Source organism: Ranitomeya imitator, chromosome 4 (genome assembly GCF_032444005.1).
Source record: "Ranitomeya imitator isolate aRanImi1 chromosome 4, aRanImi1.pri, whole genome shotgun sequence".
NCBI classification, from domain to species: Eukaryota; Metazoa; Chordata; class Amphibia; order Anura; family Dendrobatidae; genus Ranitomeya; species Ranitomeya imitator.
This window is the reverse complement of record NC_091285.1, coordinates 251,114,487-251,139,453: the sequence shown is the minus strand read 5'-3', so window position 1 is coordinate 251,139,453 and position 24,967 is coordinate 251,114,487.

The following is a 24,967-nucleotide window of genomic DNA, read 5'->3' as shown; positions in this document are numbered from 1 at the left end:
CATACCCAATTTGTAGGCCTAATGCAGTGTAGTTTCCAAGAACTACTAAACGAGAGCCGGAAGATCGAAGCTCAGGAAAGGCAACCTGGAGAACACCTTGGAGTGGAACACACCATCTCTCTACACCCCATACCCAATTTGTAGGCCTAATGCAGCGTAGTTTCCAACAACTACTAAACGAGAGCATGAAGATCGAAGCATCGGCGAGGAAACCTGGGGAACACCTTGGAGTGGAACACACCATCTCTCTACACCCCATACCCAATTTGTAGGCCTAATGCAGCGTAGTTTCCAACAACTACTAAACGAGAGCCGGAAGATCGAAGCTCAGGAAAGGCAACCTGGAGAACACCTTGGAGTGGAACACACCATCTCTCTACACCCCATACCCAATTTGTAGGCCTAATGCAGTGTAGTTTCCAAGAACTACTAAACGAGAGCCGGAAGATCGAAGCTCAGGAAAGGCAACCTGGGGAACACCTTGGAGTGGAACACACCATCTCTCTACACCCCATACCTAATTTGTAGGCCTAATGCAGTGTAGTTTCCAACAACTACTAAACGAGAGCCGGAAGATCGAAGCTCAGGAAAGGCAACCTGGGGAACACCTTGGAGTGTAACACACCATCTCTCTCCACCCGATACCCATTTTTTAGGCCTAATGCAGTGTAGTTTTCTACAACTACTAAATGAGAGTCGGAAGACCGAAGCAATGGCAAGGAAACCTGGGGAACACCTTGGAGTGTAACACACCATCTCTCTCCACCCCATACCCAATTTGTAGGCCTAATGCAGCCTACTTTCCGACAACTACTAAACGAGAACATGAAGATCGAAGCTCAGGAAAGGCAACCTGGGGAACACCTTGGAGTGTAACAAACCCTCTCTCTACACCACGGAAGGGCTGATTCTTAGGAAGGAAGGCTGTCGGAAAGAAGCAGGGCGCGTCCGAGGGTGATTATATTCTTATTAGGTATATACTCACCCTCGGACGCGCCCTGCTTCTTTATTTGTAATGAATGTTTATTTGCAATGTGGTTTTGACTTACTCTATTTTTTTGGTAAATAATGATTTTATTATTTTCATTGTTTTGCATCTTCTTTGCAATAATATAAAGAAGACGCGACAGGACAACACTCGGTGGATGCCATATCTGTGTTTTAAATTGAAAAAAACTTTCAGTTAACTACTTGCAGGAGAAAGTTATTGTAGCTGGTGGCCATTTTTAGTACTGTACCAGATTTTTGTTGTATGTGTTTGTTTTTAATGTTAAAATGTCTGCATTTGATATCTCTCCAGTATTTTCTTTTTTATAAGCAAAATACTTATTTTTATATTTTCTGATGTTGGTTCCAGGGGTACACAGGCAGCAGTGGTGTGGTCAGTGGAGGCCTAGTGGAAGGAGTGACCGCAGACAGGCATCGAAGGCCTAAAATAATAACACATGGCTGTAGGCAATTTTAAATTGGTTCCAGGGGTACACGGGCAGCAGTGGTGTGGTCAGTGGAGGCCTAGTGGAAGGAGTGACCGCAGACAGGCATCGAAGGCCTAAAGTAAAAAAATTGGGCTGGCTGTAGGCAATTTTAAATTGGTTCCAGGGGTACACGGGCAGCAGTGGTGTGGTCAGTGGAGGCCTAGTGGAAGGAGTGACCGCAGACAGGCATCGAAGGCCTAAAATAATAACACATGGCTGTAGGCAATTTTAAATTGGTTCCAGGGGTACACGGGCAGCAGTGGCCTGGTCAGTGTAGTAGTAGTGGAAAGAATGGACCGCAGACAGGCATCGAAGGCCTAGAATAAAAAAATTGGGCTGGCTGTAGGCAATTTTAAATTGGTTCCAGGGGTACACGGGCAGCAGTGGTGTGGTCAGTGGAGGCATAATGTAAGGAGTGACCGCAGACAGGCATCGAAGGCCTAAAATAATAACACATGGCTGTAGGCAATTTTAAATTGGTTCCAGGGGTACACGGGCAGCAGTGGCCTGGTCAGTGTAGTAGTAGTAGAAAGAATGGACCGCAGACAGGCATCGAAGGCCTAAAGTAAAAAAATTGGGCTGGCTGTAGGCAATTTTAAATTGGTTCCAGGGGTACACGGGCAGCAGTGGTGTGGTCAGTGGAGGCGTAGTGGAAGGAGTGACCGCAGACAGGCATCGAAGGCCTAAAATAATAACACATGGCTGTAGGCAATTTTAAATTGGTTCCAGGGGTACACGGGCAGCAGTGGTGTGGTCAGTGGAGGCCTAGTGGAAGGAGTGACCGCAGACAGGCATCGAAGGCCTAAAGTAAAAAAATTGGGCTGGCTGTAGGCAATTTTAAATTGGTTCCAGGGGTACACGGGCAGCAGTGGTGTGGTCAGTGGAGGCCTAGTGGAAGGAGTGACCGCAGACAGGCATCGAAGGCCTAAAGTAAAAAAATTGGGCTGGCTGTAGGCAATTTTAAATTGGTTCCAGGGGTACACGGGCAGCAGTGGTGTGGTCAGTGGAGGCCTAGTGGAAGGAGTGACCGCAGACAGGCATCGAAGGCCTAAAATAATAACACATGGCTGTAGGCAATTTTAAATTGGTTCCAGGGGTACACGGGCAACAGTGGCCTGGTCAGTGTAGTAGTAGTAGAAAGAACGGACCGCAGACAGGCATCGAAGGCCTAAAATAAAAAAATTGGGCTGGCTGTAGGCAATTTTAAATTGGTTCCAGGGGTACACGGGCAGCAGTGGTGTGGTCAGTGGAGGCCTAGTGGAAGGAGTGACCGCAGACAGGCATCGAAGGCCTAAAGTAAAAAAATTGGGCTGGCTGTAGGCAATTTTAAATTGGTTCCAGGGGTACACGGGCAGCAGTGGTGTGGTCAGTGGAGGCCTAGTGGAAGGAGTGACCGCAGACAGGCATCGAAGGCCTAAAGTAAAAAAATTGGGCTGGCTGTAGGCAATTTTAAATTGGTTCCAGGGGTACACGGGCAGCAGTGGTGTGGTCAGTGGAGGCCTAGTGGAAGGAGTGACCGCAGACAGGCATCGAAGGCCTAAAGTAAAAAAATTGGGCTGGCTGTAGGCAATTTTAAATTGGTTCCAGGGGTACACGGGCAGCAGTGGTGTGGTCAGTGGAGGCATATTGTAAGGAGTGACCGCAGACAGGCATCGAAGGCCTAAAATAATAACACATGGCTGTAGGCAATTTTAAATTGGTTCCAGGGGTACACGGGCAGCAGTGGCCTGGTCAGTGTAGTAGTAGTGGAAAGAATGGACCGCAGACAGGCATCGAAGGCCTAGAATAAAAAAATTGGGCTGGCTGTAGGCAATTTTAAATTGGTTCCAGGGGTACACGGGCAGCAGTGGTGTGGTCAGTGGAGGCCTAGTGGAAGGAGTGACCGCAGACAGGCTTCGAAGGCCTAACATAACAAAAATGTCAATACAATGGTATTGTCAGTGGCAGGCATTGAAGGATGTCAGCGCATAGACTAAACATTGGTGGAGCTGTGAGATAATTTTGCAAGTGGTAGAGCACTGTTTGAGCTGGGGGGGGAACTGTCTTGTGGCCGGCGGTACAGGCCCAGGGCCCCTCATATTACAACGGTGTGTCTGACGTTGGGTGCGCACCACCACCGCCAGAGACACTTTATTGTACTAGGAGGGACCCAGTGGCAGTGCCGTCGACCAAAAGCGGGCACACCCACCTCTTCAGACAAACAGCACTCTCACGGGTGCTGTCGCCAAGTGTCGATACCACGGCCCCGTGTGGGGAGTTTGGCCATTTAGTGAGGTGTAAACATGTCGTATGCTGGACAATCAGGTGCAGAAAATTATGAGATTGGAAAAGGCATTCAGAATAGTCCACAGGCAAGACCTTTTCATAGGAAAGCTAGGTGTCGGCCGGGCAAGGTGGGGCAAAAGATTTCGAAATCCAGTTGTGGTTCATTTTAATGAAGGTTAGATCATCTACATTTTGGGTAGCCAGACGAGTCCTTTTTTCTGTTAGTATTGAACCTGCAGCACTGAATACTCTTTCTGATAGGACACTAGCTGCCGGGCAAGCAAGCTCCTGCAATGCATATTCTGCCAATTCTGGCCAGGTGTCTAATTTTGATGCCCAGTAATCAAATGGGAATGACGGTTGAGGGAGAACATCGATAAGGGATGAAAAATAGTTTGTAACCATACTGGACAAATGTTGTCTCCTGTCACTTTGAATTGATGCTGCAGTACCTGTCCTGTCTGCGGTCATAGCAAAATCACTCCACAACCTGGTCAGAAAACCCCTCTGGCCAACGCCACTTCTGATTTCTGCCCCTCTAACTCCTCTGGTCTGCTGGCCCCTGCAGCTCGTGTGAGAACGATCACGGGCGCTGTGTGCAGGGAATGCCAGAAGCAAACGGTCAACAAGAGTTGATTGTTTGGTTGCTAATATTAGTTCCAAGTTCTCATGTGGCATTATATTTTGCAATTTGCCTTTATAGCGAGGATCAAGGAGGCAGGCCAACCAGTAATCGTCATCGTTCATCATTTTAGTTATGCGTGTGTCCCTTTTGAGGATACGTAAGGCATAATCCGCCATGTGGGCCAAAGTTCCAGTTCTCAAATCTGCGGTTGTGCTTGGTTGAGGGGCAGTTTCAGGCAAATCCACGTCACTTGTGTCCCTCCAAAAACCAGAACCCGGCCTTGCCGCGCCACCAATTTCCAGTGGCCCCGGAAAAGCTTCCTCATTAAAAATATAATCATCCCCATCATCCTCCTCCTCTTCGCCCGCTAACTCGTCCTGTACACTGCCCTGGCCAGACAATGGCTGACTGTCATCAAGGCTTTCCTCTTCCTCAGCTGCAGACGCCTGATCCTTTATGTGCGTCAAACTTTGCATCAGCAGACGCATTAGGGGGATGCTCATGCTTATTATGGCGTTGTCTGCACTAACCAGCCGTGTGCATTCCTCAAAACACTGAAGGACTTGACACATGTCTTGAATCTTCGACCACTGCACACCTGACAACTCCATGTCTGCCATCCTACTGCCTGCCCGTGTATGTGTATCCTCCCACAAAAACATAACAGCCCGCCTCTGTTCGCACAGTCTCTGAAGCATGTGCAGTGTTGAGTTCCACCTTGTTGCAACGTCTATGATTAGGCGATGCTGGGGAAGGTTCAAAGAACGCTGATAGGTCTGCATACGGGTGGAGTGTACGGGCGAACGGCGGATATGTGAGCAAAGTCCACGCACTTTGAGGAGCAGGTCGTATAACCCCGGATAACTTTTCAGGAAGCACTGCACCACCAGGTTTAAGGTGTGAGCCAGGCAAGGAATGTGTTTCAGTTGGGAAAGGGAGATGGCAGCCATGAAATTCCTTCCGTTATCACTCACTACCTTGCCTGCCTCAAGATCTACAGTGCCCAGCCACAACTGTGTTTCTTTCTGCAAGAACTCGGACAGAACTTCCGCGGTGTGTCTGTTGTCGCCCAAACACTTCATAGCCAATACAGCCTGCTGACGTTTGCCAGTAGCTGCCCCATAATGGGAGACCTGGTGTGCAACAGTGGCAGCTGCGGATGGAGTGGTTGTGCGACTGCGGTCTGTGGACGAGCTCTCGCTTCTGCAGGAGGACGAAGAGGAGGAGGAGGGGGTGCGAACGGCTACAGCCAACTGTTTCCTAGACCGTGGGCTAGGCAGAACTGTCCCAAACTTGCAGTCCCCTGTGGACCCTGCATCCACCACATTTACCCAGTGTGCCGTGATGGACACGTAACGTCCCTGGCCATGCCTACTGGTCCATGCATCTGTTGTCAGGTGCACCTTTGTGCTCACAGATTGCCTGAGTGCATGGACGATGCGCTCTTTAACATGCTGGTGGAGGGCTGGGATGGCTTTTCTGGAAAAAAAGTGTCGACTGGGTAGCTCGTAGCGTGGTACAGCGTAGTCCATCAGGGCTTTGAAAGCTTCGCTTTCAACTAACTGGTAGGGCATCATCTCTAACGAGATTAGTCTAGCTATGTGGGCGTTCAAACCCTGTGTACGCGGATGCGAGGCTAAGTACTTCCTTTTTCTAACCATAGTCTCATGTAGGGTGAGCTGGACTGGAGAGCTGGAGATCGTGGAACTAGCGGGGGTGCCGGTGGACATGGCAGACTGAGAGACGGTGGGAGATGGTATTGTTGCCGCCGGTGCCCTAGATGCAGTGTTTCCTACTACGAAACTGGTGATTCCCTGACCCTGACTGCTTTGGCCTGGCAAAGAAACCTGCACAGATACTGCAGGTGGTGCGGAAAATGGTGGCCCTACACTGCCGGAAGGGATGTTGCGTTGCTGACTAGCTTCATTGGCCGAGGGTGCTACAACCTTAAGGGACGTTTGGTAGTTAGTCCAGGCTTGCAAATGCATGGTGGTTAAATGTCTATGCATGCAACTTGTATTGAGACTTTTCAGATTCTGTCCTCTGCTTAAGGTAGTTGAACATTTTTGACAGATGACTTTGCGCTGATCAATTGGATGTTGTTTAAAAAAATGCCAGACTGCACTCTTTCTAGCATCGGATACCTTTTCAGGCATTGCAGACTGAGCTTTAACCGGATGGCCACGCTGTCCTCCAACAGGTTTTGGCTTTGCCACGCGTTTTGGGCAAGATACGGGCCCGGCAGATGGAACCTGTTGCGATGTTGATGCCTGCTGCGGCCCCTCCTCCTCCGCTTCAGAACTGCTGCCGCCTGCACCCTGTTCCCCCAATGGCTGCCAATCGGGGTCAAGAACTGGGTCATCTATTACCTCTTCTTGTAGCTCGTGTGCAACTTCGTCTGTGTCACCGTGTCGGTCGGTGGTATAGCGTTCGTGATGGGGCAACATAGTCTCATCAGGGTCTGATTCTTGATCATTACCCTGCGAGGGCAATGTTGTGGTCTGAGTCAAAGGACCAGCATAGTAGTCTGGCTGTGGCTGTGCATCAGTGCACTCCATGTCAGATTCAACTTGTAATGGGCATGGCCTGTTAACTGCTTCACTTTCTAAGCCAGGGACGGTATGTGTAAAGAGCTCCATGGAGTAAGCCGTTGTGTCGCCTGCTGCATTCTTCTCTGTTGTTGTTTTTGCTGAAGAGGACAAGGAAGCGACTTGTCCCTGACCGTGAACATCCACTAACGACGCGCTGCTTTGACATTTACCAGTTTCACGAGAGGAGGCAAAAGAGCTAAAGGCTGAGTCAGCAAGATAAGCCAAAACTTGCTCTTGCTGCTCCGGCTTTAAAAGCGGTTTTCCTACTCCCAGAAAAGGGAGCGTTCGAGGCCTTGTGTAGCCAGACGACGAACCTGGCTCCACAGCTCCAGACTTAGGTGCAATATTTTTTTTCCCACGACCAGCTGATGCTCCACCACTACCACTACCCTCATTACCAGCTGACAATGAACGCCCCCGGCCCTGACCTCTTCCACCAGACTTCCTCATTGTTTTAAAAACGTAAACAAACTAACGGTATTTGTTGCTGTCACACAAATTACACGGTGAGCTATAACTTCAGTATGATTTAGCTACCCCTTTACAGGTGAGTAAGACCACAACGAAAATCAGGCACAATGTTACACACTCTGTTGTTGGTGGCAACAAATGAGAGAGATGCCACACACGCAGGACTGTCACTGAAGCACAAATGTAAATATTAATCTCCCACTGATTTGTTTTGTTTTTTTTTTTCAGGGAGACTTTAGGAAAAAAAAATAATAGAATAAAATGATTTTTTCAGGAAGAATTTAGAAACCAAATAAAATAAAATGATTTTTTCAGGGAGAATTTAGAAAACAAATAAAACAAAAAAAGGCTTGCTATGGCCCACTGAGTGAGAGATGACGCACACAGGAGTCAGGAGTGGCACACAAGCCCAGAGGCCAATATTTATCTCCCACTGATTGATGTAGTGATTTTTTCAGGTAGATTTTGGAACCCAAATCAAGCTAAAAAAATAATAGGCTTTCTACGGCCCACAATTGGAGAGAGAGAGAGAGATGGCACACCCAGGAGTCAAGACTGGCACACAAGCAGAAAGGGCAATATTAATCTCCCACTGTTTTTTTTTTTTTTTTTTTCAGGGAGACTTTAGGAAAAAAAAATAATAGAATAAAATGATTTTTTCAGGAAGAATTTAGAAACCAAATAAAATAAAATGATTTTTTCAGAGAGAATTTAGAAAACAAATAAAACAAAAAAAGGCTTGCTATGGCCCACTGAGTGAGAGATGACACACACAGGAGTCAGGAGTGGCACACAAGCCCAGAGGCCAATATTTATCTCCCACTGATTGATGTAGTGATTTTTTCAGGTAGATTTTGGAACCCAAATCAAGCTAAAAAAATAATAGGCTTTCTATGGCCCACAATTGGAGAGAGAGAGAGAGATGGCACACCCAGGAGTCAAGACTGGCACACAAGCAGAAAGGGCAATATTAATCTCCCACTGTTTTTTTTTTTTTTTTTTTTTTTCAGGGAGACTTTAGGAAAAAAAAATAATAGAATAAAATGATTTTTTCAGGAAGAATTTAGAAACCAAATAAAATAAAATGATTTTTTTCAGGGAGAATTTAGAAAACAAATAAAACAAAAAAAGGCTTGCTATGGCCCACTGAGTGAGAGATGACGCACACAGGCGTCAGGAGTGGCACACAAGCCCAGAGGCCAATATTTATCTCCCACTGATTGATGTAGTGATTTTTTCAGGTAGATTTTGGAACCCAAATCAAGCTAAAAAAATAATAGGCTTTCTATGGCCCACAATTGGAGAGAGAGAGAGAGATGGCACACCCAGGAGTCAAGACTGGCACACAAGCAGAAAGGGCAATATTAATCTCCCACTGTTTTTTTTTTTTTTTTTTTTTTCAGGGAGACTTTAGGGAAAAAAAATAATAGAATAAAATGATTTTTTCAGGAAGAATTTAGAAACCAAATAAAATAAAATGATTTTTTCAGGGAGAATTTAGAAAACAAATAAAACAAAAAAAGGCTTGCTATGGCCCACTGAGTGAGAGATGACGCACAAAGGAGTCAGGAGTGGCACACAAGCCCAGAGGCCAATATTTATCTCCCACTGATTGATTTATTGATTTTTTCAGGTAGAATTTAGAACCCAAATAAAGCAAAAAAAAAAAAAAAAAATGGGCTTTCTATGGCCCACTATCTGAGAGAGAGAGATGGCACGCTTAGGACTGGCACACAAGCCCAAAGGCCAATATTAATCTCCCTTTTTTTTTAAGGGAGAATTTATAAAACAAAAAAAAAAAAAATAAATAGGCTTTCTATGGCCCACTATTTGTGAGAGAGATGGCACGCTCAGGACTGGCACACAAGCCCAGAGGCCAACATTAATCTCCCACTTTTTTTTTTTTTTTCCAGGGAAAATTTATAAACCCATTAAAAAAAATAAAAAATAAATAGGCTTTCTATGGCCCACTATCTGAGAGAGAGAGATGGCACGCTTAGGACTGGCACACAAGCCCAGAGGCCAATATTAATCTCCCACTTTTTTTTTTTTTGTTCCAGGGAAAATTTATAAACCCAATAAAAAAAATAATAAATAGGCTTTCTATGGCCCACTATCTGAGAGAGAGAGATGGCACGCTTAGGACTGGCACACAAGCCCAAAGGCCAATATTAATCTCCCACTGATTGATTTATTGATTTTTTCAGGTAGAATTTAGAACCCAAATAAAGCAAAAAAAAAAAAAAAAAATGGGCTTTCTATGGCCCACTGAGTGAGTGATGATGCACACAGGAGTCAGGAGTGGCACACAAGCCCTGAGGCCAATATTTTTCTCCCACTGATTGATGTAGTGATTTTTTCAGGTACATTTTAGAACCCAAATCAAGCAAAAAAATAAATAGACTTTCTATGGCCCACTATTTGTGAGAGAGATGGCACGCTCAGGACTGGCACACAAGCCCAGAGGCCAATATTAATCTCCCACTTTTTTTTTTTTTGTTCCAGTGAAAATTTATAAACCCAATAAAAAAAATAATAAATAGGCTTTCTATCGCCCACTATCTGAGAGAGAGAGATGGCACGCTTAGGACTGGCACACAAGCCCAAAGGCCAATATTAATCTCCCACTGATTGATTTATTGATTTTTTCAGGTAGATTTTAGAACCCAAATCAAGCAAAAAAAAAAATAGGCTTTCTATGGCCCACTGACTGAGAGATGGCACACACAGGAGTCAAGAGTGGCACACAAGCCCTGAGGCCAATATTTTTCTCCCACTGATTGATGTAGTGATTTTTTCAGGTAGATTTTATAACCCAAATCAAGCAAAAAAATAAATAGGCTTTCTATGGCCCACTGAGTGAGAGATGGCACAGATAGGGATGGCACTCTAGCAGAAATGCCAATCTTTATCTCCCACAAAAAAAAAAAAAAAAAAAGGAACTGTCCTTCAATTACTATCTCCCTGCAGTAATCTCAGCCAGGTATGGCAGGCAGCAATAAGGAGTGGACTGATGCACAAATTAAATAAAAAGTGTGGACAAACAAACAAGATAGCTGTGCAGAAAGGAAGGAACAAGAGGATTTGTGCTTTGAAAAAAGCAGTTGGTTTGCACAGCGGCGTACACACAGCAATGCAGCTATCAGGGAGCCTTCTAGGGCAGCCCAATGAGCTACAGCGCTGAGGAAAAAAAAAAAAATGTAGCTTCCACTGTCCCTGCACACACCGAAGGTGGTGTTGGGCAGTGGAAATCGCTACAGCACAAGCGGTTTGGTGGTTAATGGACCCTGCCTAACGCTATCCCTGCTTCTGACGAAGCAGCAGCAACCTCTCCCTAAGCTCAGATCAGCAGCAGTAAGATGGCGGTCGGCGGGAACGCCCCTTTATAGCCCCTGTGACGCCGCAGACAGCAAGCCAATCACTGCAATGCCCTTCTCTAAGATGGTGGGGACCAGGACCTATGTCATCACGCTGCCCACACTCTGCGTTTACCTTCATTGGCTGAGAAATGGCGCTTTTCGCGTCATTGAAACGCGACTTTGGCGCGAAAGTCGCGTACCGCATGGCCGACCCCGCACAGGGGTCGGATCGGGTTTCATGAAACCCGACTTTGCCAAAAGTCGGCGACTTTTGAAAATGAACGACCCGTTTCGCTCAACCCTAGTCGTCAGTTCTTACTGACCGAATACCACAGGTGGCATCACAAACAAACTTTATTAAACCCCTTAAAAACCTTTCCCCTTTAATTGAGTCCCAGGGCCATGGACCGGGTTGCAGCCACCGTGACATCCCCTTTAAGTGCTACTGGACCCGGTACCGCGTACGCCACGGCCTTGGTGGGTGACTCACAACCATCCCACTTCTGTGTCTACTTAAACAGTCACTGCTCACAATTAAACATGAAGCTTTGCATGCGGACCAGGTGGCAATGGAGGAAGACATAATATAGAGAGATTGCATCCAGCCCAGATTCATATTATCTGCTCGGCATGGATTGGGTAACAATGAGAAGGTGGATTCTGAGGAGGAACAGGAGCTGGTGGCTAGTGCAACAAAAGATAGCAGCCATACAACCTTTATCCTGTCTCTCCTATGTGTGAATAAGATGAGGAAGGGAATGAGGAGGAAGAGAGGGAGGAGGTGGAGGAGTTGGAGAATTATCATCATGGTAGAGACAGGAAAGTGTTGGCTGTATGGAGCTTGGCATATATGGCCGACTTTATGTACCACTACCTTTCCCATGACCATCGCGTTACATTCATCTTGAAAAAATAAAAGTGTACTGGTTGTTCACCCTGCTAATCCCATGCTACAAGAAGAACTTTGCATTTCTTCTTCATGAGGTGGAGAGGTGTTCTAAAATGGTGCTATACCAGAAGGCCAATGTGGAAAATATTAAAAAACATTCCCAGTAGACAACGCTAATTTCCTTGCCCAATCAAAGAGGAGAGGCAAGGGAGATACACAACAGAGACAGGGTTACACTGTCAAAGGTGTGGGCCAATTTCATGACAACAGCCCAGCGCCCAGGGCCTGATGACCAGGTATTTTGAGAAGGAGGGGAACGTTTTTAAAGATGTTCAAGCAATATCTGGCTGACCAAATCAGCATAATCTATAATTCCCCTGCAACTTTCAACTATTTGGTCTCAAAGCTGGATGCCTGGCATGAGCTGTCCCTCTATACCTTGGAGGTGTTGTGCTGCCCTGCCCTAGCATCTTGTCTGAGTGGGTTTTTAGTGCTGCCAGGGATGTTCATAACAGACAGACACTTTCACCTGTCAACAGAGCATGCAGACAAGCTCACTCTCATAAAAATGAACAAAGCCTTGATTAGCCCACACTTTTCCACACCACCAGATGACAGCAGCACATAAAGTGTTTGTAATTTTAATGAGGCCCACCAGCTGTTGCCTTTCAGGGGTCTATGGATGACCTTCCTCATAATTTCTGTCTGGCTTTGCACTGTCTGTAAAGCCTTTATGACTGCATAAGTACATCAACTACACTTTCAAAATATTTTTGATAAAAAAAATTTTTATGGATTCAATGACTCATCCATACAGTTTAACACGAGTATAGTTGCATTACGGTGCTATGTAAAATTCACAAAAAGCATAGAAAAATATAAAAATATTTCAGGATTAGATTACTCATCCATACAGTATTACATGCTTTCTTTCATGTTTTGGTGGAATATAACAGTAGAAAAAAGCCATACAGTATTCCGTGTTCTGGGGTACATTTTTGTAATATATAACACTAACAAAAAATGTTGCTGAGTTACATTTCTCATCCATACAGCATTACGTGTACTTGGATACATTTCATTGGTACATAACCCTCAAAAAACTTGTTCAAAATTTATTGGTATTATATTGCTCATCCATAGGAATTACATCTTGTTGGATAAATATCGTTGCTATATAAGGGTAAAAAATTGCTCAAAACTTTATTGGCATTTTATTGCTCATCCATAGACTATTCGTTGGTCTGAAGTACATTTTGTTGGTATATTAACCTCCCAAAACTTTTTTACAAAATTTATCGGTATTATATTGCTCATCTATAGACTTTTACATTTTCTTAGGTAGATTTTAATGGTAAGCCTCCAAAAATTTGTTTAAAAATGTATTGCTATTATAATGCTGACCTGTAGACTATTCCGTCATCTGGAGTACATTTTGTTGGTATATAACTCTCAAAAACCTTGTTGAAAAATGTATTGGTATTATATTGGTCGCCCATAGCTATTACATCTTCTTGGGTACATTTAGTTGCTATAAAAGCCTCAAAAAACTTGTTCAAAACTTATCGGTATTGTATTGCTCGCCCATAGAGTATTGCATATCCTTGTGTACATTTGTTGGTATGTAACCCTCAAAAATGTGTTTAAAAATGAAGGCTGTGTGCACATATTGCAGATTTGATGTGTTTTTGTGCCATTTTTACTCGTGGATTTGTGACATAACCTGAAGCAAAACCTGATGCCAGCAAAGTGAATGAGAAACTTGAAGTGCCATGCCCACGTTGAGTATTTTTGACTGGTAGATTTGGTGCAGAAAATAATCTGCAGCATATCAATTCTCTGTGCACTTTTGCCCTGCAGTTTTCGACATTCATTTAATTCAATTCAATCAAAAATGCATGAAAAAACGCACCAGTTTCCTTCCCTGTACTCACGCTCGGTGACTCTGGATCGCCCCCAGACACAGGGCCACGAGTTCTCGGTACCGGGCCTCTCTGGTTCGGTTCTGAGACGGTGGCTAGACCCGCTCCGCGACCCTGCTAAGGGGCGTCCAATAAAGGTGGAACAGTCTATCAGGGATTCGTGACGCCACCTGTGGTGTTCGGTCAGGGTGACCGACGCTGCTGTGGGGTCCGCTGGGGTGATGGAATGGCAGCTGGATGGTATACCTTCCCACAGGTGAAGTATGTCCCCAGGGCTTCCCAGTAAGGTAGATGGTGATGGTGTGAGGTGCAGTCAATAACGAGGACACAGGGTTGCAGTCTCTTTACCTCTTTACTGAAGGCTTCAGGATCCTCAATCCAGAGCACGATTAACAGGGCTTTCTGAGACCGGCCGGTCCGATGGGCACATCCAGAGTTCCCTTTGCAGGTGGAAATCAGTGCCTACCACTAGCACCTGTGTGTTGTAGTGCTACCCTGCTGAGCATTCGGAATAGTCCTCACAACTGTTGTTCTCGTTCGTTCGTACTTTCTAGTTCTCTTTATTTCTCTCTCGTTAGTTCCAGATGTTACTAGTTTCTCGTCCCCCAGGTATGTTATGGCTAGGACGCACCCGTATGACGGGAAGGCTCGGAGCTCTTCCGGGACCCTAGAGACGCCCCTCTCCACGTGTTGCCCCCTATGTCTTCGTAGGAAATTTAAAGTAGACAGCCAACCTATAATTAACTGTCCTGCGGAGTTCGAAGTAAGGCCTAGAGTCAGTTACTCCCGTGGTGTTCCGGCCACCGGCTACGCGCCTCAGTAGGATGTTGCCTCGGTCTCACGGCACGACTCCTACTGGCTCTCCTTTGTGCTTGATCTTGTTTCTCACTGTTCCACAATATCCTTCCCTTCGTGTCACTTTCTTAGGATACCGCCGCGGGGTGTGCAGGCGCGGTTCCGTAACGTTCTGCTCTGTTCACTAGGCACCTGCCAGGTTCCCACGCCTGACAGGGACCCCCCTGTGTCTTCTCCCTGCAACACCCCCTGCCACGGGATGCTGCCTGAATCCAACCCAGTCAGCTTCTGACTAACTTTCTATCCAACCCCTAGTTTTACCAGTGTGAGGAGTGGCCCAATAAATAAAGCCTTTTTCTCCCCCTAGTGGCCGGAGTGTGAAGTGTAATGTGTGCTGGTGATACCTGGTCAGTAGAATTCCTTCAGTGCCATCAGACGTACCATCACTCCCCTTAGGGGCAGAGTGTCATACTGCAACGACCAGATCTCTGGGGCGCTGCAACTCCGCCCCCTGGTCATGTGACTGCTTAGTGCCAGGTCCTGTGGTCACTGCATTAGTCCTTGCACTCTGTGTACCTTGTTCATGCAGCACTAGGCACTAGGCAGCACTAGTGACACCTTGGCTGTCATTACATTATCACCAACCCATACAATTTTTCAGGGAGGGTTTTTGTGTGTTTGTTATGGATCCACTGCATGCTCTGTCATATCTGGTATCTAACCTGACCAAGATGATGCAGAACCTATCTGTTGAGCAAGGAGCGTTGGTTGTGTCTCATCAACAGGTAAAGATGGAGTTGGCAGATACAGGTAATGCTGTTTGGGGTGCCTCTTCCTCATCTGGCAATGGGGAGGGTACTGCGATGCTTCCTTATCGTCTCCTGAACCCTCTGTCAAACTTCTGGATACCTTTGATTATCGAAACCTTCAAAAAGAACCTGAAGACCTACCTCTTCTGACAAGCCTACTACCTGCAGTAACCACCAATCGACCAAACCGCTGCACGACCAGCTCTACCCTCACCTATTTTATCCTCACTCATCACTTGTAGATTGTGAGCCCTCACGGATAGGGTCCTCTCTCCTACTGTACCAGCCGTGACTTGTATTGTTTAAGATTATTGTACTTGTTTTTATTATGTATACTCCTCCTCACAAGTAAAACGCCATGGAATAAATAGCATTATAATAATAAATAATAATAATAATACATTCTCTGGGGATAAGAAAATATTCTGGGTATTTAAAGAGAGTTGTAAATTACTTTTTTCCTTCTGTCCTCGGTCCTCGGGTGATGAGAGTCAAAGGTGGGGTTAGTAATTTCCCTGTTATGTGAGGGGCCGCAATCCTGGGCTTTCTCCCTATCTTCTACCTCCCCTGAGAGAATGTCTGTTGATCAGTTCTTCAAGGCCTTGGGTCTTATATATGAGGAACCTGATTGGGTGAGATTGGCAGAGGACACAATTATGAGTCTTACCCAGGGAAAGCGCCCAGCTGAGTGGTACTGTTCCGAGTACAGGTGATGGGCATCCGAGGTTTCCTGGGATGACTCGGCACTCAGGGGGCTATTTCGATGGGGTCTCTTCGAGCATTTAAAGGATGCCTTGACCCTTCACTCACCCCCCGACTTTCTGGAGGAGGCCATGACCCAGGCCGTCCGTATGGACCACAAGCTGAGAGAGAGGGGTGTTGTGCAATGAGAGTCCATGAAACGAAGAAAAAAAAGTGCACTTACCCGTGTATGTAAAAAGTCACAACTTTATTCGGACAACATTACAGTAAATTTCAGGGAGAGTGTAGAAAAAATGCGGACAACGATCGTTTCGTGCCTCAGCACTTCAACGGGTCCAAACACTGAGAGGAAATAGGGTGGGTCTATATCAGCATAAGCTGAAAGGTGCTGCCCCTCCTATTACTCCTCCTGTCGACAATGTGAACCAATCACCTATATCACAAATGTGAAGACATTAATTACAAAAACACATTTAAAAATAATTTAAAAACAATGCCACCAAAGATATAAATCTGAAATATAACATTGCAATGAATTTTATAATAACTTTTCAGAGGAAAACTGCCATGTCGATCCTTTCATTTAAACCTAGGGGGCCTACAGCGTCTGCACGCATGATCCATCTCCCTTCTTTTTGGAGTAACAAGCGCTGCAAGTCTCCACCTTGTTTTGGTAAGGAAACCTGTTCCAACCCCGCAAAACGTAAGGAATGTATATTACCATCGTGTTCATTTCTTACATGGTTAATAAACCTTGGGACCCCTTTGCCTGTTCTCACCGAATTAAAGTGTTCTCTTATTCTTTTGAACAACGGCCGGATTGTCTTGCCTATATAATAAAAGCCACATGGGCAAAAAATAACATATACAATATGAGTGGACCTGCATGAAATGAAATCTCGAACCGTATGTTGGATGGGGCCAATTTTAACATAGGTGCCTGTCAGATGGTATTTACAAAAATTACAATGGCCGCATTTAAAATTTCCTTTAGATGTATTTGATGTGAGCCAATTATCCCGATCTGAGGAGAACCTATTTCGCACTAACAGATCCCTAATATTTCTGCTACGTCGACATGCAAATAAAGGCCCCCTATCTGTCATTTCTTTCAAGTCAGTGTCCCGACCTAGGATATGCCAGTTTTTACGAATTACTGATCTAATTATTGAATCCATAGGTCCAAATTCAAAACAAAAAACAAATCTTTTTTCTTTTTTTGTGGACCTGACACGGGAGTTATCATATATATCTATACTCGCAGCTCTATTTAAAGCCTCGTCTAGGACCGAATGCGGATACCCCGAACACGATGGTAATATACATTCCTTACGTTTTGCGGGGTTGGAACAGGTTTCCTTACCAAAACAAGGTGGAGACTTGCAGCGCTTGTTACTCCAAAAAGAAGGGAGATGGATCATGCGTGCAGACGCTGTAGGCCCCCTAGGTTTAAATGAAAGGATCGACATGGCAGTTTTCCTCTGAAAAGTTATTATAAAATTCATTGCAATGTTATATTTCAGATTTATATCTTTGGTGGCATTGTTTTTAAATTATTTTTAAATGTGTTTTTGTAATTAATGTCTTCACATTTGTGATATAGGTGATTGGTTCACATTGTCGACAGGAGGAGTAATAGGAGGGGCAGCACCTTTCAGCTTATGCTGATATAGACCCACCCTATTTCCTCTCAGTGTTTGGACCCGTTGAAGTGCTGAGGCACGAAACGATCGTTGTCCGCATTTTTTCTACACTCTCCCTGAAATTTACTGTAATGTTGTCCGAATAAAGTTGTGACTTTTTACATACACGGGTAAGTGCACTTTTTTTTCTTCGTTTCATGGACTGTTATGTATTACTGTGCAAGTCGCACCCCGTTGTATAAAAAAGGATATTATATCGGCTTACTCCAAAAAAAGGGTGATAAAAATAACAGAGTCTAGCCTAATAACAGCAGTGCGGAGGTTCATTGTTTCCTTTGGTCGTTTGAGTTGTGCAATGAGAGGCTCCTCTGTTGCCAGTGAAACTTGAGCCTTCGTCGTCATTTGAGCTTATGGAGGTGGGGACTATCTCCATGAAGGAAAGGGAGAGGAGATCCCACAGAGAAAAAAAACTTTGCTTCTATTGTGGAGAGTCGGATCATTGGATAAAGGACTGTTCCTCCTGTTCCCCGGATTCCAAGGTCTCAGGAAACAATTAGGTCTGGGTAACTGCCGAGGAGGTTATCCAGACCCACAGGTACTTTTTTCCTCAGCTTTCAAACTACTGTTAAAGGTGGAAGTTGGTGTGAACAATTGTTTTTTTTCCTCTTCAGCTTTTGTGGATTGCGGGTCTTCAGTGAACTAGATTGACTCGAGGTTGGTGGCCCACTGTGAGATAGGGACAGTTAGGTTGGACAAATCCGTGAGAGTGGTGGCTATTGACTCTACCCCGTTACTAAAGAGTTCATCCTTAAGGTGGGGTCCGTTTATCTGGAGCATATAGCCTGTTTCTTTCTGGACAACCTCCCTGCTGGTTTGGTTTTGGGTTTCCTTGGCTGCAATGTCATAATCCAGTCATTACTGGGAAGCCCAGGAGATTGTTAAATGGGGATCCAACTGTGAAAACAAATGTCTGAATTCTGTGTCTGTGTCGTCCATCGGTCTGGAGGGTATTCCGGAGTACCTGAAGGACTTTGAGGACATGTTCTCCAAAAGTCAGGCCGAGGGGTTCCACCGCATCGCCATTTTGATTGTGCCATTGACCTGATTCCTGGGGCTAAATTGCCTAAGGCCCGATTGTTTAACTTTTCTGGTCCCAAGCGGCTCGCCATGAAGGAGTACATATCTGAGAGTCTCCACAAGGGGCATATTCACCTTTCCATGTCTCCTGTTGCTGCTGTTTTTTTTGTAAAGAAAAAAGACGGTTGTCTCCGCCCATGCCTTGACTTTTGGGAACTAAATAAGATTATTGTAAGAAAATCCCCTCCCACTCATTCCAAATTTGTGTAACCAATTATCTGAGGCCAAATGGTTTTCAAGACTAGACTTGGTGCAGGAGGGGGATGAGTGGAAATCTGCATTTCTCACCTCAGAAGGGCTGTTTGAAAATTTTGTTATGCCATTTGGTCTGACCAATTCCCCTGCAGTTTTCCAAAACTTCATCAATCATGTGTTCTCTGATTTTATTGGGCGGTTTGTGGTTATATACTTGGATGACATTCTAGTTTATACACTTGATAAGCAGTCACATATTGATCACCTTCGGGCGGTTCTTCAGAGACTCAGGGAGAACAAATCTTTTGCTAAGCTAGAGAAATGCTCGTTTTTCGCCCAGGAACTGCCTTTCTTGGGATTCATTGCCTCCAGTGAGGGGTTTTGTATGGATAACAAAAAGGTGCAGGCCATTGTAGATTGGGTTCAACTCCAGGACCTGAAGGGCCCTCAGCACTTCTTGGGATTCACCAATTACTAGCGGAGGTTTATTAAAGGGTTCTCTCAGGTGGTCAAGCCCTTCACTGACTTGACACAGAAGGAGGCTGATGTTAAGAACTAGTCTGCCTCAGTCGTAGCGGCGTTTCTCACTCTGAAAAAATGCTGTATGACTGCCCCAGTTCTGGTTCAACCTGATACATCAGAACCTTTTGTGGTGGAGGTTGACACTTCGGAGGTGGGGGTGGAGACGGTGTGGTCCCAGGGGCCCACCACCTTGACCCATTTGAGACCATGCACCTTCTTCTCCAAGAAATTCTCCCCGGCAGAAAGAAATTATGACGTGGGTAATCGGGAACTTCTTGTGGTTAAGTTGGCATTTGAGGAATGGAGGCATTTTTTGGAGGGGACAGTTCATACCATTACTGTAATTATGGACCACAAGAACCTGGCATATATTGAGTCTGCTAAAAGGTTGACCCCAGGCAAGCCAGATGATCACTTTTTGTCCAGGATCCAAGAATGTGAAGGCCGATGCCTTGTCTCAAAGTCAGGACTCAGTTTCTTCCCCCGAGCCTCCATTCTTCAACCCGGGGTGGTAGTGGTGGCTGATGTGTCTGCAGGTTTGGAATGGGACATTCGGGAAGCTCAGTCCCAGGGTTCACCATCCAAGCCGGTGGGAAAATTTTGTTCCGGTTCAACTTCAACTCAAAGTCCTCCAGGTATTCCAAGATTCAGCGATGGGTGGACATCTGGGGATTTTGGCCACTCGTGGGGCCATCATGAGGGGTTTTTGGTGGGCCTCGCTTACATCTGATGTGAGGAAGTTTGTTTCTGCCTGTGAAGTTTGTGCCCGCGCTAAGAGCTTTCACAACCGGCCAGCTGGGGAATTGGTGCCTTTGCCAGTTCCTGATAGACCATGGACATATTTCTCCATGGACTTTATCACCAATCTTCCTTCCTCCAAGGGTAATACTGTCATCGGTGTGGTGGTGGACAGGTTTCGAAGCAAGCACACTTTGTACCCTTAGGTGCACTACCCTCTGCTAAGACCTTGTCCAAGTTATTTGTTCAACATGTGGTTTGTTTGCATGGTGTGCCCTTGAATGTGCTGTTTGACTGTGGTGTGCAGTTTGTGTCCAGGTTTTGGAGGGCGTTTTTGTGAAAGGTTAGGTATTGAGTTGTCTTTTTCGTCTGCTTACCATCCAGAGACCAATGGTCAGACTGAGTGGACCAATCAATCGTTAGAACAAATTTTGCGCTGCCTTGACACTTCCAGTCAAGAGGACTGGTATGATGCCTTGCCTTTAGCAGAGTTTGCATTCAATAACTGCGTTAACCACTGTACGGGTACCTCCCCTTTCTTCTGTAATTATGGGTTTAATCCCAATGGTTTCAGTAGGGCCCTATGGAATACATTAGGGGCTGTGGAAGAAGCGTCATTGGGCCCCTCGCCACCTGTGTTGGTGGATAGTCAGGAGGAGTTTGAGGTGGAGCGCATCGTGGATTCCCAGTTGGTCCGCCGTTCCCTCCAGTATCTTGTGCACTGGAAGGGGTATGGTACTGAGGACCGATCCTGGGTTCCTGCCCGATCAGTTCATGCCGATCATCTGGTGCGCTCCTTTCATACCCGGTTTCCTGGGAAGCCAGGGGGTCCGGTGGCCCTCATTGAGCGGGGGATACTGTCATGATTCTGGACAGGATGGTTCCGCCTTCATCCGGTTATTTAATGTTGGCAGTTCCTGGTTTTGGTGTCAGTGATACTTCCGTATACTCGGTTTGTGGTTGCTGACCCAGGTTACTCGTCTGTAAACATTGTGCCTCTGTGCTTGTGTGTTTTGCTGTGTGTGACCCGGTTTGTCCCCTGACTTTTGCCTCTGCATCCTGCTTTGTACTGCCCTGTTCCTCCTGGTTATCTGACCCTTTGGCTTGCTTCTGTTTACTCTTTGTCTTATTCCTAATTACTACGCTTTCTCCTGGCTTTTGACCCTAGGCTCTCCTTGACCACATTTACTGTCTGTGCCTTGCACTCTGCATGCCCAGTTTCCTTCCCTATACTCACGCATGGTGACTCCCTCCCGTGGTCATGTGACTGCTTAGTGCCAGGTTCTGCACTCACTGCATTAGTCTCAGGTCTTTGCATTCTGCATGCCTTGTTCCCGCACTTCCTGCGCTCATTCATGTGCCCCTGACAGCGCCCCCTAGGCAGCACCAGTGACACCTTAGGTGTCATTACAAGTCTGCTGTGGCTAACACCTGTGCCCGCTGCTAAAGAGAAATGAATATTCACTGCTCTCCACACTCATTTTAGTGGAGTGAATATTCTTTTCTCTTTAATAGTGGACACTGTTAGCCACAGCTGCTGGTTTCCCACAGTGGCTGAGTGCTGAAGTGTGCCCACTACTTAAGGGAATGAAAATTCACTTCCCTCCACTCCCATGCGGCTTCCTGCAGCTGCTGGGCAATCACGTGTACCCGCTATTAAAGAGAATGAATATTCACTGCTCTCAATGCCCATGGGACTGAAGAACAGTGAATATTAATTCCCTGGCTGTGGCTACTGTGCCCGCTATTAAATATTAACGATTATTCAATGCTCTCCACTCCTATAGTCCATACTAGGATGGGGATGTGGGCCATGCATACCAGGATGGGGAGGGGGGCAATGCATACCATGATAGGGGGGGGGCAATGCATACCAGGATAGGGATGAGGAGGCAATGCATACCAGGATAGGGAAGAGGACGCCATGCATTCCAGCAAAGGGATGAGAGGGGCCATACATACCTGGAAAGGGATGAGGGGACCATGCATACTAGGATAGGGAGGGGCAATTCATACCAGGATAGGGAAAAGGGGACCATGCATACCAGGATGGGGAAGTTGGGATCATGCATACCAGAATAGGGATGAGGGGCCATGCATGATGCCAGGATAGGGATGAAGGGGTCATGCATACCAGGATAGGGATGAAAGGACCATACAGTTGTGGCCAAAGGTATTGACACCCCTGCAATTCTGTCAGATAATACTCAGTTTCTTCGGTAACCATCAATGAGTTTCCTACAAAGCTCTGCTGGAATTTTAGACCATTCTTTCTTTTGCAAACTGCTCCAGGTCCCTGATATTTGAAGGGTGCCTTCTCCAAACTGCCATTTTTAGATCTCTCCACAGGTGTTCTACGGGACTCAGGTCTGGACTCATTGCTGCCCACCTTAGAAGTCTCCAGTGCTTTCTCTCAAACCATTTTCTAGTGCTTTTTGAAGTGTGTTTTGGGTCATTGTCCTGCTGGAAGACCCATGACCTCTGAGGGAGACCCAGCTTTCTCACACTGGGCCCTACATTATGCTGCAAAATTTGTTGGTAGTCTTCAGACTTCAAAATGCCATGCACATGGTCAAGCAGTCCAGTGCCAGAGACAGCCAAGCAACCCCAAAACATCAGGGAACCTCTGCCATGTTTGACTGTAGGGACCGTCTTCTTTTCTTTGAATGCCTCTTTTTTTCTCCTGTAAACTCTATGTTGATGCCTTTGCCCAAAAAGCTCTACTTTTGTCTCATCTGACCAGAGAACATTCTTCCAAAACGTTTTAGGCTTTTTCAGGTAAGTTTTGGCAAACTCCAGCCTGGCTTTTTTATGTCTCGGGGTAAGAATTGGGGTCTTCCTGGGTCTCCTACCATACAGTCCCTTTTCATTCAGACGCCGACGGATAGTACGGGTTGACAATGTTGTAGCCTCGGACTGCAGGGCAGCTTGAACTTGTTTGGATGTTAGTCACGGTTCTTTATTCAACATCTGCACAATCTTGCGTTGAAATCTCTTGTCAATTTTTCTTTTCCGTCCACATCTAGGGAGGTTAGCCACAGTGCAATGGGCTTTAAACTTCTTGATGACACTGCGCACGGTAGACACAGGAACATTCAGGTCTTTGGAGATGGACTTGTAGCCTTGAGATTGCTCATGCTTGCTCACAATTTGGTTTCTCAAGTCCTCAGACAGTTCTTTGGTCTTCTTTCTTTTCTCCATGCTCAATGTGGTACACACAAGGACACAGGACAGAGGTTGAGTCAACTTTAATCCATGTCAACTGGCTGCAAGTGTGATTTAGTTATTGCCTACACCTGTTTGGTGCCACAGGTAAGTTATAGGTGCTGTTAATTACACAAATTAGAGAAGCATCACATGATTTTTCGAACAGTGCCAATACTTTTGTCCACCCCCTATTTTATGTTTGGTGTGGAATTATACCCAATTTGGCTTTAGGACAATTTTTTTTGTGTTTTTTTCATTTAAGACAAATTAAATGAAGATAATAATAACAACAAAGAATTTGTGTTTGCAATCATTTTCCGGAAGATACTGAGTATTATCTGACAGAATTGCGGGGGTGTCAATACTTTTGGCCACAACTGTATACACCAAGGTAGGGATGAGGGAGACATGCATACTAGGATAGGGATGAAGGACCATGCATACCAGGATGGGGACGAGTGGGGCCATGCATACCAAGATTGGGGACATATACAGTTGTGCTCAAAAGTTTACATACCCTGACAGAATTTTTGCTTTCTTGGCCTTTTTTCAGAGAATATATACCAAAACGTTTTCTCCACTCATGGTTAGTGGTTGGGTGAAGACATTTACTGTCAAACTACTGAGTTTTCTCTTTTTAAGTCATAACAACCCAAAACATCCAAATGGCCCTGATCAAAAGTTCACATACTCCATTTCTTAATACCGTGCATTGCCCCCTTTAACATCAATGACAGCTTGAAGTCTTTTGTGGTAGTTGTGCATGAGGTTCTTTATTTTTTCAGATGGTAACACTGCCCACTCTTCTTGGCAAAAAGCCTCCAGTTCCTGTAAATTCATGGGCTGACTAGGATGAACTGAGCTATTGAGATCTCCCCAGAGTGGCTTGATGATATTATGGTCAGGAGACTGACATGGCCACTCAAGAACCTTCACTTTGTTCTGCTGTAGCCAATGACAGGTCGACTTGGCCTTGTGTTTTGGATCATTGTCATGTTGGAACATCTAAGTACGTCCCATGCGCAACTTCCGGGCTGATCAGGTCAAATTTGCTTCCAGTATTTGCTGATAACATGCTGAATTAATCTTTCCTTCAACTTTGACCAAGTTTTCTGTGCCTTTGTAGCTCACACATTCCCAAAATATCAGCGATCCACCTCCATGCACCTCCATCCTTTTATCATAGGCCTTGTTCACGTCTCTCCAAATGTAACGTTTATATTTGTGGCCAAAAAGTTCAATTTTGGCCTCATCACTCCAAATTACCTTTTTCCAGAAGTTTTGAGGCTGGTCTCTGTGCTGTTTTGCGTATTCTAGGCGAGATACTTTGTGGCATTTGCGCAGTAATGGCTTTCTTCTGGCGACTTGTTTTTCTTCAAGTGCTTCCTTATTGTGCATCTTGACACAGTCACAACACTAGTTTTCAGAGAATCCTGTATTTCAGCTGATTTTGTTTGTGGGTTTTTCTTTGCATCCCAAACAATTTTCCTGGCAGTTGTGGACATTTGTTGGTCTACCTGACAGTGGTTTTGTTTTTAAAGAGCCCCTTATTTTCAATTTGTTAATCAGATCCGTTGACAATTAATAATAATAATAATAATAATCTTTATTTATATAGCGCC